The sequence below is a fragment of the Trichosurus vulpecula genome, chromosome 7 (genome assembly GCF_011100635.1).
Source record: "Trichosurus vulpecula isolate mTriVul1 chromosome 7, mTriVul1.pri, whole genome shotgun sequence".
In the NCBI taxonomy this organism is placed as follows: domain Eukaryota; kingdom Metazoa; phylum Chordata; class Mammalia; order Diprotodontia; family Phalangeridae; genus Trichosurus; species Trichosurus vulpecula.
The window spans coordinates 42697819-42706470 of record NC_050579.1 but is presented as its reverse complement, the minus strand read 5'-3'; positions in this window follow the sequence as shown (position 1 = coordinate 42706470).

The following is an 8652-nucleotide window of genomic DNA, read 5'->3' as shown; positions in this document are numbered from 1 at the left end:
AATTTGTCTCAAAATATTATCTTATTTTCAGACAGTAAGTCAATAAATATTTACTAAGTGCCTACTATGTACCAACTATGCATGGGGGATATAAGAAGAGGTAAAAGATGTCTCTGTCTTCAAGAAGCTTACAATCTAATGGGGAAGACAACATGAAATCAAATAAGTCATATATAGGATAAATAGAAAATAATTAAAAAAAAGTTTGCTGTAAAATCCTGTGGGATTTTACTTGGGACTTAAAGGAAGCCAGGGAGGTCCTTAGTCAAAGTGGAGGAGAAAGAGCATTCCAGGCATGGGGGGCTGCCAGAGAAAGCCTGGAACCAAGAGCTGGAGAGTCTTGTTCACGGAGCAGTGAGGAGGCCAGGGTCACTGGATTGAGGTTAGTCAAGTGCAAGAAGATCACTGGTTACATTGGAGAGAGCAGTTTTGCTGGAATGATGAGGTCAGAAGACAGATTGTAAGGGGTTGAAAAGAGAGAGGAGAAAAGAGAGGATTGCACATGAGGCAGCTAGGTGACTCAGTAAATAGAACACTGGGCCTGGAGTCAGAAAGATCTGAGTTCAAATCCGGCCTCAGACATTTACTAGCTGTGTGACCCTGGGTACCTAACCTCTGCTTACCTTAATCTGCTGGAGGAAATAGCAAATCGCTCTAGTATCTTTGCCAAGAAAACCCCATTGACGGTATTGGTGTGCTATCATCCATGGGGTCATGAAGACTTGGACATGACCTTTACATGTAGACAGTAAAACAATTTTGCCAGGAGGGCCACTTAACCAAAACACAAGAGAATATTCCCAAAGCACAAGTTCGGGTGGATCATCACAAGTCTTGGGTGTGGTGACCCAAAATAAAAGTTATTTGAGTAGATCCAGAACCTGAGGGAACCCAAAATAACTTGTGGCCATCTCCAGCATTCCTAGAGAGTTACTAGGGTCAGATGACATTCGGGATGCAGACAATCTTTAATGACATAGGGTTGGATTTAGGTAGAATAATTTTTTTCCCAGACAATATAGTAAGTCATGATTCTCACACACTTCTAGGTTTATATCCCAAAGAAATCAAAGAAAGAGGGGAAGAACTCAGATGTATAAAAATGTATCAGCATTTTTGGTTATAGCAAAGAACTGAAAATCAAACTGGGAAGACTGAACAAATTGTAGTATATGAATCCTCTCACTCCAAATCCAGGTCTCTCCACTGCACTGCACAGCATCCTAGTGAAGGCATGCTCTGCACCCATACAAGATGGGTACAATCTCCTACATCTCAAATAGAATTATGCTACAATTCCTTCACAATCTCTGTGATTCTTAAAACGGTAGAAAAGAGACACACAGTCACCAAGTAAAGGGCTTGGTGGAGGCGCCACATCATTGCCCTACAGATTGACTACCCCTGTCAGAAGGGATATCCCATCTCACCACCACCAATGCCAGCTGCCAAGCATGTTACCAATCAGGCAGGCAGGACAGCTTAGAGGAAGCAATGAGGCAACCTGAGGGACAAGAGACAGCATGTGTTAAACACCACCTTTGTCCTCACCTCCCCTAGGACCCCAGCAAAGATAGCTCAGAACACTCAGCCCATTGTCTAGAACAGCTGCTCTCTCCCTTCCCCCCCTTGCCATAGATTGCCAGTCCTGCTTCTAACCTGGCCCCCATAGCCATAGGCTACGGAAGCAACCCTGGTGGAAATGGGAGCTGGCAACCTCCTCTGCAGATAGCCAGCACACTAAAGGACATTCTAAATCCAAAAAGATCATAGCAGGTTAGAATATTAAGCTGAAGGTGAAATTTCATAGACTTGTATAATAGGGCTGACTAAGATGATGGGGTACCTCAGGTTCAGGATTGAAACTATATGAGATTCTACTCATTCCAGCAAAAGGAAGGTTACCTAGGTATGGCAGGGGAAAGTTATTCTACAAGGAAAAAACATAGGTGAGTGCAGCTTTTTGTGCTAGTGTTATGTGTCTAGTCTGCTGTTCACAAGCCTTAGGCATCAGCCTCTGACTTTGCTACACAGATGACTAGGAAATCTATGACAGCTGCCTGAACCTTAGTCCCCTGAGACAATTTCTGGTATGCCCCCACATCTAGCTAGAAATTCCCATTCCATCATGGAATACTGTTCATTGGTGCCTCTCTGCAGTTGACATAGAAGGTATTGAACTGGTCAGATTTATGTGGTTGAATCCCTGACCCTATCCTAAGTATACCTGGCCTTCTTTCCCATCAGGCAGCCGCTCTGTTGTATGGAAGAACTTGAGTATGCCTACAATAGACTTGGAAGAGGGGAAGAAATGCAACATGACCTTGGTACTGGACTCACTTAACCATGAACTCAACTCCCTTCCTCCTTCCAGGGAAACCTCAATATCCTCTTACCCACTTATTCCCCTCTAGCTAAGTCTCAGAAGTACACTGCCCCTTTAGAGATCCATTTGTTCCCTTTTCTCTATGCTCTTCTGATATTCCTTTGTATCAGTTCATGTAAGTATCCATATTTCTCTGTATTCATTGTGCTTTTATAGTTTCTTTTATAGTTTTATTTGTTCTTTTATAGTTTTTTTATAGTGCTTAGAGCACATCCCATTACATTCATTTTCTTTTTTGGAGGGGGGAAAGGCAGGGCAATTGGGGTTGTGACTTGCCCAAGGTCACACAGCTAGTAAGTGTGTCAAGTGGCTAAGTCTGGATTTGAACTCAGGTCCTCCTGACTCCAGGGCCAGTGCTCTACTCACTGCTCCACCTAGCTGCCCCATCCCATTACATTCATGTGGCACAATTTGTTTAGCAATGAATATCCAGTCAATTAGCATCTCCTTTGTTTCTAGTTTTTTGCTGCCACAAAAAAATGCCACTATAAATATTTTAGTGTATTATGTATCCTTCTTGGAGATTATTGGCATACCCACTGGCATTCTCCTGAGAAGACACAGAGAAGTCCTGATCGGTTCCCAGTGGCTGGGGTTATCTCCAAAGATGATTTGCTACATGGGACTCAGGAAAAAAGATTCTTTTTATAGGAGCCATCCTTTTACATTGGCCTACAGAAGAAACAGCCCATTCTTCGCCCTTTTGGCCTATTTGATTTCCTTTTGTCAGAAAACAGATCAGTGTGCAACAGAGAAAGCCTGGTCCTGGTGGGAAAGAAGCTTGTGCTTGAAGAGTTTCTTCCTAAAGGAAGCAGAAATGTCTGCCTGGCGCAGAAGAGCATGACAAGGGCACGACATGTGCTTATGCTTGACCTGAGAGAATACCTGAGAATGGATTTCAACTAACCCAAGTGACAATAGTAGCCAGAGTTATGACAGTGCTCCTGCAAAAGCACACACATGCCCAGTCAGAGAGAGAAGTTCGTAAAGCAATGCTCATGTAGCTGAAGAACTAAATCCACATCATGGAGGATTGAGAACAGAAGAACGAGATGTAGCCCTTGCCACCCCTGAAAGTACACTGAATTATTTGGATACTGCTGATCAGATGGGAGGGGGCTTGTTTGCTCAGTAGCACCCTAAGTATGCGAACGGTTCAGGAGATCCAGATCTCTGGGCAGCATGGCTCTCTTGGGTCCTTCAGCTTTAGAATGAACCTGGAGATACTCATCTTTGAACTCGGTAGTCAACACCTAACTCAAGATCACAGGAACTCTCCACCCATGAGCTTACCACCAGAGCTAGAGATATCCACTCCTCAGGATCCCTAGTCACTGACCTGTGCTCAGGGAAGTAAACAGAGCAGCAAAGGCAGCCAGGGGCCTCAGGCTCTCCTAGGTAAGTGTATACTCCCACTACCATCTGGTTATTGCCCCAATTTCTAGAAAAGTATACTCCCTACCCCTTGCTGGAAGTCCATAGTAGAGAAAGCTCTGGAAGAGTCCCCAAAATAAATGAGAGATATTCCTATAGACCACCAAACTGGCAGTTATTCCTGAGTCCAAACCCAGTGCTCATTCCACTGCCAAACTCCTTCTACACATCCAGCGCATGGGAGAACAAAACAAAAATGGAAAAAATTTAGGCGAAAAAAAGCTCAAGGTTTAAGGACTTTGGGAGTCATCTACAATCAGAAAAACCTTACATATATGTGTGTATGTATATATACACATACACATACATATTCTCAATTGTATCCAACTAATCCTCACTAAGCACCTACTATGTTCACAGCATGGGAGCTACAAAAACGAACAAGACAGTCTCCACCCTCAGAGAACTAACAAATGTCCTCTTGGCAGCATGGTGCTACAGTGAAATGAACACTAATGTTGAAAGAGGAAGTGGTTTCAAATCTCACTTCTACTGCTACTACCTATGTGGCCTTGGTCATCTACCTCTGTGAGCCTCAGTTTCTTCATCTGTAAAACAAGAGGTTTGGATATCATCATCATAGCTGGCATTTCCATAGCACCTACTATGTGCCAGGCACTGTGTGAAGCACTTCGCAAATGGTATCTCATTTGGTCTTCATGGTAACCCTGGGAGACAGGTGTCCTCATCTCCAGCTTATAGTTATGACAGTCTCTAGGTCACCTCTGAATCTAAGGACCTATGAAAAATGCCATGAGAGAGGACGTGAGGATGGACTTCTTCCGTTCCGAAGGGGGAGGGAAAGCTCAATGAAGAAGTTGGCTTTTGAACTGGAATATAAAGGATGAATTGGATTTTTGACACATGGAGATGAGATAGAAATATACCAATTATAATGGTTTCATGAGCTAACCAAGTTATGTATAACCCATTTAGTTTCCTAAAGTTGATGTGACTGTGTATAAATGGTTTTGAAGTGTTTTTATATACACACACACATATATGTACATATATGTGTGTGTGTATGTATATATGTATTATACATAGACACATACATATATAACTATTTTTCCCTGTAACTTCAGGGAGGGGAGGGTTTTATAAAATAAAAAAAGGATATGTTGCTTCAAAACTTCTGGATACTTGCTCCCTCTATATGATAATGACTCAAAAATGTTTATTGGGTTTCTAATGCTTTCTTTATAATCTTATGAGCCCATTTCCCTTTCTGAGGCCATCTTTGGAAGCAATACAGGCACATCAGATGGACAGGTGACCACCAAGGGGCAACAGAGACAGCAGTATCTCCCTATTCCTCTCTGCCCTGGAGGACCCAAGATGAACACAACAGGATTCAAATTCTCCTGCTATCTTAAGTGGAATGTTAATCACCTCCCTCATTCCCACAAAAAATTTACACCCCAGTGGAGAGAGGGCAGAGTTTTAGACAGTATGCCCAGCACTTGGATACCCAAGAAATAACGAACCCCGCCATCTGTGAGTTCATTGGTGAGTATCCCAGGTGGGTGATCTGATAGCCTATTATTTGAAGGTTTTGTGTTTGTATCCCCAGATATGCCATTCTGATTTATGATTTGAATGAAATGGGACTTGACAACTCTATTCCTCCTGGTGACAACACTGTCACCTGAACTACTTATGTAACCTAAGGACCCTGGGGCCACCTTCCCTACCACTGAATCCTTAGAACTTCCTGGCCTTTCCATGTGCCCTGCAGCCCACTTTCTGTTATGGGATTGTTGCTTTTGCTATTTGTAGCCCGGATTTTAGCACAGTACTTGGCACATACTAAGTACTTAATACATGCTTTTTTTTTTAACCCAGATTCCACTACTAGGCTCCTAAGCTTAGAGAGCAGCAAAATATTTTACAGCAATACCTTTTGTCCTAGCAAAGAATTAGAAACAAAGCAGATCATTACTCAATTACAGAATGGCTAAGCAAATTATGACATACAAATGTAATGGAATATTACTGTGCTGTAAGAAATGATGAATGTCATAAATACCAAGAAAACATGGAAAGGTTTACACAATCTGATGCAGCAAAGCTGAGCTAAGAACACAATATACACAAGGACTACAACAATGTAAATGGAAAAAACCACAACAAAGCACCAAAGATGAATGTTGCAAAATTACAAAGAACAAGCAGGTGCCCAGTGAAAAGGAAGATACCACCACCCGACTCCTTTGCAGAAGTGGGAGGTCTGTGGGTGTAGTTCATTGCATTTATCAGTTTTGCAGATTTCTTTATAATTACTGTTTTATGAGACTAGTCTCTGGGAACAGGCAGAGGAAGGGATACTGGGAGAAATTCTGGTGATGTTAAAAACAAGAGATCTATTTTAAAAATATATGCTGTTTTGTTTAAATGGCAGGGCACCCATTTGTTGAATTATTTTCTTGGATAGAAGGCCTTTGATATATGCTTATTAAATTTTGAATGAATGAAATCATGCTCTCTTCAGGGGCACCATTCAAAATTCTATGTTCCCAGTTGGAGATTGTTTCCAGAACGCCTTTAATTCCCAGCACATTTCCAGAACATGGATAATGGACACATCAGACACATCTTACCGAATAACATTTTACACTCTTCTGGTCCAACTGCCTACTCTACCACCTTCCCTATGTTCTCAGTATTTTGCCTTTTCCCAAAGTTGTTTTGTAAGTCTTATCAGGCTTGAGACTTACAAGAACCAAACCATCGCTACTTGTCAGACTCATCCATCAAACATACTGGAAAAACAAAAAGGGCAGTGAAGCCACATTTAGATGTTAGCTGTGCTCGAGACTTTCTTAAAGCTAGTCATCAAATAACTCCTCTTAGAGCTCCTCTGTTTGGCCCTCGTATTGATTTCCTTGTAACATCTATACATAATCTGTATAGATTTGACTTTGTGATATCCCAAATTGAGGGAAAGTACCTAAGTACCAAGCACTGTGTTTTACCCTGGAAATAAAAAAACAAAAAAAGGCCACTGCAAACTGCATACCAAATACAATACAATGAAGGGAGAAGGGGGAGAGGAAAGGAGATCTAACCACCAGAGGCATTTGGACAGGTCTTGTACAGGAAGCATCATGGGATCTAGGCCTTCCGTAGCTAGGGATTCCAAGAGGAAGAACATTCCACAAAGGGAGACTTAGAGATGGAATTATCAGGACTTGCAGGCATGGGTGAAAGACTACTCTTGGGTCCTCATCAGCAGGCGTAAGGGCAACCAACAAACTCAGGATGGCTGCTACCACACATTCTCTGATCTGCTTTTCTAAAGGAAAGCAACTTTAAAAGGGTCAACGATTTTACTTTAATTAAACATGTATATCATTCACTTAGTTCAGGGGAAAAGTCAGCACCCTCAACTTAAGAGAAAATACAAGCAGAAATTACAAAATAGCACAGATCAACAGACAGAGCTTCTGTCTGAGAAATCCAATTGTACATACACAGTTACCAGAGAGAGAAGCACCAACATCTGGGTTTTCAAATTGAGGGGGGCTCCTTAATGGCTACCCAGAGTCTCATCTGAATCTCATCTGGCCAGCACTTTTCCCATGAGTGAACCCCCAAAGCAAAACGCTAACCTCAGGGTATACATATATATATATCTTCTCAGAGACAATGGGCATCACCACCCCTCCTGAGCCGTGCCTAATTAGAAATTAGCAAAAAGTGCGAGCCTTCCTACAAACAAGCCTCCCTTATGGGCTCCAGGTGAGGTCACTACTATTAGTGGGTAGGGAAGATCTTCCCATGCTATTAACCTTACAGCAGGTTTGGAAGGAGGATACTAAGAGTGACGTATCAATGATTTGGCAACCTGATGGGGAAAAGCTGACTTGGTACAGGTGGCATAAATACGAAGTATCAGAGCTCATATTTGAACATAGTATTCAGGGCAACTAACTGCAGAGGAAGTGTTGACTTGGGCCAGTAAAAGGTGTTTCCTTACCCAGCAATTCTGGGCCCAGAGTCTGTGCACTGTGGTGCCACCCAGCCACCCTGACAAATCAGGAACACTGCCCCACCCCAATCCTCTTTCACCAAGTGATCTAGTTCTCTAAATGCCTCTATCAACCTGTAAGCAGTACTTTGTACTATATAATCTCCCACCATATTATCTTCTTTTACCAGAACTTTACCAGGCTAAAAAGCCTTGATGTAAATAGTTACAAGGCAGGCTGGTACCAGGATGGTAGGCACAGTTCTACCCAGAGTGCCACTGCCCTACTAGATCTGGTAGAGTAAACTTTCTTAAACAAAGCATAACTGGTCCCCAATTGCATCTCACTACCACTTCAGTTTGGGGAAATTTCCAAATAAAAAAAGGACTTTACTGTGAACTAACAGGTGTAGAGGAAAAGTGAGTGAAAATCTAAACGGAATTTAGGGTTTTGGGAACAATGGGATGATGGCCCCAAGAGATTAATGATCAACAATTTTGCTTTTACTCACTGGCCGCCCTTGTCTACTCCTTAGCATAACATTCGGTATTGAAGCACCTCTAGAGTGCAGTAATATCTCTTAAGTGGCCCTCCTGCTTACAATCTCTGCTATCAATGATTTTCCTGAAACACTGCTTTACATCTAAATACCCAGCATAGTTTAAAAAAACAAAACAAAACCCTCTCAAAAGGCTCTCCAATGGAAAGCAGCTTGGCAGAAATTAGGTTTAAACCAGAATCTTCTATCATATAGCACATTAAACTCCAAAAAGATACTTGACCTAAAGATAAAAGGTCACATTATAAAAACCAATCAAAGGAACTAGGAAGAAAACCCCTTTACAACTATCACTAAGGAAT